Here is a 7234-nt window from a genome sequence, read left to right on the forward strand (position 1 = left end):
TATTATTCATTGGATTGTTCTTATTTGAGGATGTGATGGGTCGATTACTGTATACGCTGTATATTTAGCGAGTCAATTTTGCGAATCGGGACTTCATGACAATTTCATGAGTGGTTAAATTCGCAATTGTGGAGTACAGTAACAAGCGGATAAGTGTATGCATGCACGCCACGTTCAGGTTGGGATCAGAGTTAATATTTTTGCATGTTTTTAAATTCACAAATAGTACCTGACTTGCAAAATTCACGAAAAAAAAAACCTTGCAAAGTATTTGCATATACAATATATGAAAAAGTCTCACTAGCTCACAGCTTATGCCTGTATACACCAGAAAGTTGGTACAATCATTCATACATACAATACAGTCAACTTTGCATAAGTCAATGGAGCGTATGCCAAATTATCAACTAGTGAAGTTGATGAAAATAATAAGTTCCAATTTACATTCACAGCCTTAATTTATGTGTGCTGTTCCTCTACACACAGAAATCAGACATCACCTAAGGCAAAGCATTTTCCCCAGTCCCATCAAGATCAACTTACATGTACACAAAGTTGACTGTACATACATGCACGCATACAAACATACCTATACAGAGCATATCAACAACAAAAAAGTAATCCAACTTTGGACGGCTACCATTTCTTAATTGTCAGCTATGAAGAGCACAATGTTGGTTGTGAGGAAAGGGGAACTCTTCTTCTTTCCATTGGTATCTAATCATGTTGAAAATTGTCGTGCATGACTGATCACATGAACTTTAAAGAAAACGATGACAAATTGCACTTTTTCCAAGTTTGCATGTTATCATGAAGGAACAATGCACGTCTCACTGTATGGATGAGATCTGTCCATGAAAGTTGCCAAATAGGCCAGCCTGTACGAATGCAGGTTTGTGTTTAGGATTTGTATTTAGGGTTTGTGTTTAGGTTTTCTCCTAACATTTTATGGTCCATAACCTTTAGCATGGCCTTATGTCTGATAACTTGGTCGCTCCCACAGAGGGCAACCCACACAGTCCATTTTTCTCCGTTCATATTCAACACATAGCTCCCAGTGACAAACCGTGTCTTGAATATGAAGAGAGTAAAATGGATAATGGTTTCGCCTAAATGGGAAGGACCAAGTTGTCGACAATGTGGCCATGTTGAAGGTTATGAACCATAAAGGCCCGAATTCACGAAGGTGGTACAAATGAAACCATGGTTTAAACCATGGACAAAAACCATGGAGCGCTAAGTGTCACACGGAATATTTCGTTACGAAATTGGTCATTTCGTCGACAAAATTACCGTTTCGTTAACGAAATTATCATTTCGTGGACAAAATGTTCATTTAGTTACAAAATGTTGTCATTTCGTTACAAAATAATCATTTCATCGACGAAATGACTGATTGCGTAACGAAATATTCCATGCGACACTTGGCGCTCCATGGTTTTTGTCCATGGTTTAAACCATGGTTTTATTTGTACATACCACCTTCGTGAATTCGGGCCAAAACGTTAGAAGAAACCTTAAAACACCATCTGCAGTCGTACAGGCTGGCCTGATGATTTGACCATTTTCATTGACAGATCTCATCCATGCAGTGAGACATGCATTGTTCCTTTGCTATAACACGCAAACTTGGAAAAAGTGCAATTTGTCATTGTTGTGCTCAGTCATGCATGATGTTTGTCAACATAATTAGGTAACAATGGAAAGAGGAAGAATTCCCCTTTCCTCACAACCAACACTGTGCTCTACATAGCTGACAATTATAAAATAGTAGCCCTCCTAAGTTGGATTACCTTTTTTTTGATACGCATTGTATATATACATGTACCAGCTCATTGAATTGAACAGATATATGGACAACTTATACTGCAACAGAGAAAGAATAAAATGCGAGAGACATGAAGTCGAGTGAGTAACATGTATTTCTGTGTGTCATGACACATACATCACCTGGACATATACATGTACAATGTTCATAATACATGTTACATGTTGGACAATCATATATATATACACCATTTCTATGGAACTTTGGTAACAAATCATTTGCAAAAATGTGAGGATGATATATATATATATATATATATATATCGTTTTACAGAAATAGCCCCCTGTCTTCCACCAACTTACACCATAAATTAGTAAATATTTCTCTTCTGTTTTTTTAGTTTTCCTTCTGTATATAAATGGCTGAAAGCAGTCTCTTGTTCTAAGACTTCTCAACAGCCGCTTGGCGTATAGCTGTATACATTGTCGATGCACGAGCTTTCCCGTGCATTTCTCCGCACAACACCAGATAAAAAAAGCGCTCTCTGCTACTTACATGAATACTATGAATGCCTGCGCCCACTACACAGGAGAGCGCAGACACTTGACTTTAATGCAGCCACTTGCACACACTGAACCAGTTGACAAATTGAAAACATCCCACGTCTGGTACTATCACCTGTACCCTCGCGTCACCTCAACAGCAAGTCTTGCATTGCTTTCTGAATGTTATTAAGAGAATTGAATGAAGTATTATATATAGAAAGAGCACTACTATGCAGCGGCGTATCTGCAGGGTCATTCATTAAAAAATGCACAATGTGAAGATAAAAACTCTTGCATCCTCCGCAAGAACATGAGAAGAGGAATTCTTTTTTTTTTTCCAGCAGCGACAAAAAAAGAAAAGTAAATATTTAGCACCACTTGTACCGACTATGAACATAATACATCGCAACTATTCGAAGTAGAATAAACTGTTACATCACTGCTGACCACGGGTCACAGCATACATTCTACGGGCCAATTTGCACAATGCCAATGACTGAAGCCATGACCTAGCATTCCCGACAAATATTTGAGAAGTGTGAGAAATAGATTCAGTGTGACAGTCAACACAGTGAGTTACTTCTGTGTGTCGGTGTGACACTTAAAACTGGGCGTTTTAGTTTGTGCATACATTACCTTGCTTCAGCCATTAGTATAATCCCCTCTCAATGGGTATATATTGAAGGGTCATTGTAAGCATTATCCAATGATGGAAGAGACAAAAATGTCCCTTTTGTCTCTTAAATTTCACAAAAATAGAGAGTGGTCTGTGAGTCTCGCAAAAAATGACCAGCATCATATAGGTCATCAAGTCAACAAAATCCAAACTCACTGACATAAAGAAGAATGACTTGCGTGCCTGTTCACAACAGTGTGTCAGCAGGGTGGGTACCTGTGCAACAGTAGCACAGAGGAATCGAGTGCAATGGACAGCAGTACAAACATCGCACAGATTTTCGACCCCCACAATCCCCTACTAAATAACTAGCGACTCTCGACAATGTACCTGTGATAAAATTTGAAGGAAGTCAAATGGACTAATACTCGTCAAAAAGAGAGGTATCGAAATGAATATCGTCAGAAATATTGTGCACTTTGGGATTTATGGTGATACATACAAGCTTGTATAAGAGCAAAGTGGGGAATTGCTATGATAAGGGGAAAAGACAAACATTTCAAAACTTAACATGTGCTTGCATTAAAAAAAAAAAAAAATGCAGTACTACAGACCAGACATACCACAGCATATAATATGTATTGTATGTCCAACGTGCAGGTAGTTCATCACACAGACCGGTTCATCAACATAACATACAGTCAAACAAATCATACAATGACAAAAAAAACAACAACAACAACAAACAAACAAAAAACAAAAACCAGTACCTTGAAAAATACAGAGCATAATATATGGCAGTGATTCAACAAAAAGAATGTAGGACACACTGTCGACGAAAACGTCATGGTAAAAATCATCACACCGATAGAACTGAAAGCGACAATCAACACAACTTTGGCACGAATTATCAAGTCTACTGAGAACGTAAATTTGCCTGATGGTCACAGAAATTCACGTATGTCATAGTTTTTGAAATGTAAGGTAGTCGACAGAATGGGAGAGTGTTCTGTATCAACAAGAGATTGTCATTTCGATCAACAACAAAAAAGAAGTCTTCCTCCTGTCTTCCCACTTTTACTAGAAGCATGGCAGACAGTTGACACTGTGACTTTTATCACATCATTGCACAGCAATTGTTTGAACTGTTAAACTACTCTTCTATTACATACACGACAGACATTTTCCTTCTTTTTGCATTGCATACGAGCTAAGCAAGTCAATACTGAAGTAACTGGTTTCTCAGCTGTCAAAAAAAGAACGATTAAATAGTCTCGATAGACGCAAGCTCTCCCTCTCACTCTTTCTCGCTCGACAGTGCACAATTTACCTCTTAATGGGCAGTACATGAACAAGTGTCGAAAATAAAACACCAGATGTCACATCCACATATCAGAAAGAGGAATAGCATATACACACTCGATTTAGCTCTGTCGTGGAACAAATTAGCTCACAGGGTGGGTAAGATAGGTATGTTGATCAGTGATGAACACTTGCATACTACCCGTTCATGTACGTGGTATTTCTCCAAAGGAAGTTTAATTTTGTATTAACATTATAACAGTGAGTGTCATCAATGTCGTAATCATCACCATTATAATCATTAATGTTGTCATCATCATTTTCACTGTCATCATCATAATCATTTCATACAAACTGTCAGTTTCTTACATTCGACATCACTTTCCTGAGACACAAAATGAGGATATGGGAGTACCTAGTAGTGACCTTGCAATTTTCAGACAGATGAGCTGAGCTTGTGCACGTATTGCTGCAAAGCTAGCTGTGGATGGTTAGGGCCTTATTAAAAGAATGACCTGGGCGTAATGCTGGGAATGCTGTCTGCAAAATGGAGGGGAAAAGCACTGTGCACCTTGAAAAAAAATCCCTACTCTCCTTCCCTTTCAGACTGTATAGAGAAAATACTGTACTACAACCATCTTCACTATCATCATCATCATCATCATCATCATCATCATCATCATCATCATCATCATCATCGTCATCATCATCGTCGTCATCGTCGTCATCATCATTATCATAATCATCATCACTTATGTATGTCACATCATTTTGTGATGCAATTCACCTTCTGGTTGTCATTCAATTTGTCAACAGCAACAAATAAACAAATATCGAACCCCCCCCCCCCAAAAAAAAAAAAAAAAAAAAATTGTGGAAGATGGGGCAAGAGATATTCAGAAGTAGAATGAAGGTGCTTTGTAATCACAACACCTAAACAAACCTACATCACCTACATATTAACATACCTGAGATATCATGTTCTACCATTTCTGGGGCTCTGTGGGTAAGACCACGGACTCTCAATCTTGGGGAACCCGAATCAAGTCCCTTACACCCCCATTCCCCATACGGCAAGACCTGTGAAAGACCACTGAAAGATTGTAAAAATCAAAAAGATCTCTCAATGACCTTTCAGTGAATTTCATAGCCTCCATGGTCTCCAAAAATTGTTTGAAAGAGTTCAAAATGGTCTTTTGGCAGTCTTTCATGAAAATGGTCTTTCAGTGGTCTTTCAGCAGTCTTTCAGCGATCTCTCGATGAGCGCTCGAGGGTCGTACCTCTCTCAAGAATGGCTACATAGTTGGAGAAGGTCACCGAGAAACTTTTGAGAGATCATTGATGGATCACTGAAAGACTAGTCTCTCAGAGGTCTCGACTGACCTCTCGAAGCTCTTGGTATGCGAGATGTTCTTTCACTGATCTCTCTGGAGTCTCAATAGTCTTGTTGGTCTCAATGAATATTCGGCAATCTTTCAGGTCTGGCAGAGATCTCCGAGAAACTTGCTGGAAAATCACTCTTTGGTCTCTCACTTATCTTTCAGGGTTTTCTTTTTAAAGACATTCCGCATAGATAATATTTTTCTGCCAAGAGATCTCGCCAATTTTGGGTCACTTTGGTGGTCTCTCAAAGGTCTCCGTTATGTGGAATGGGGGCCTTAGCATCAGCAAATAGGGCCTTTGAGCTATGCACATCCTCCTCATTGTGTCTGCTTGTTCAACAGCACTGAACTGCTCCACCGGTGGAAATTGGTGATATGAATTTAAACTCGAAACTGAAATGTGTCACTTTGGCTGGAGAACATGATGTTACATTTCTTCTTCATGTTGCAGCAACCTGAGCCAATACCAAACAAAAGCTAACTATTGTCTTACTTGGATACTTCAGTACATATCAAAAGATCCCCCCCCCCCAAAAAAAAAAAAAAAAAAAAGAGAGAGAAATCAATAAAAATGAAATTACATGAATAAATACAATAAAATACAATAAAATAACAACCACAAACAATATACATACATGTACCAAATAATGTTCTAAGCCACAGTCACTATTCTTACTGTTGAAGGATTTTTCCAGTAACACATACAATTTTTTTTTTCTTCACAAGACCACTGAAACAAAGCAGCAACGACATATACAATATATGCACACATTGTAGCTTGTGAGAAAGCACATGTCAATGACTTAAACAGACACATCTGACAATCCTCACAGTGCTGGAACCACACATCATCTGATTTGTGTGAATACTGACTCCAAATCTAACTTTCAAGTATGTTGTATGCATCCGGCCAATGCATTCATTTAAGATCCAGTCATTACCTGGTAAATTGAATATCTACTAAAATCGCTATTACTTCCTTCAGGATTTAGCATTTTCAGCAAAGAATGAAGTCAAAAATACTGCACGTCCCCCACCCCCCCTTTTTTTTCAGCGAGCAAAAGTCAGTTACTCAAGAAACGGGCATTTTCAGTGAATATTAAGTCAAATAGTTTCTGTTCAGATGATGATTAATGTAAAACCTCACCAGAGGTAACTCCTGTAGAATGCCAGATGGGACTGCTGCTGCTTGCTCATTTTTAAGAAAGAAGACACAGTGGTACTACGAGAGAGACATTTCACTAACGTAACAACCTTATATCATTGATCTTACCATGGCAATACGATATCACAATGTTCCGACATCTTATGAGGCAAATTCTGGCTTTTATCAAATAGACAGTACATCATGCTTATAAAAAAAAATAAATAAATAATAATAATAATAAATAAATAAATATATATATATATATATAAATAAACAAACAAATAAACAAATAAATGAAAAATAGAAACTAATATTCCCAATAACTTTTCATGGGAATACCTTGCAATATTTGTAATTTTTCCCCTTCCACACTATAAAAACAGAATGGATCTAAATTTGATATGTCAATTTAATTTCATCTATGGGTCATTCACACAATCATGCATGACCTAACCTGACAAAGGAGATCTGTGG

The sequence above is a fragment of the Diadema setosum genome, chromosome 11 (assembly GCF_964275005.1).
Source record: "Diadema setosum chromosome 11, eeDiaSeto1, whole genome shotgun sequence".
Lineage (NCBI taxonomy): Eukaryota > Metazoa > Echinodermata > Echinoidea > Diadematoida > Diadematidae > Diadema > Diadema setosum.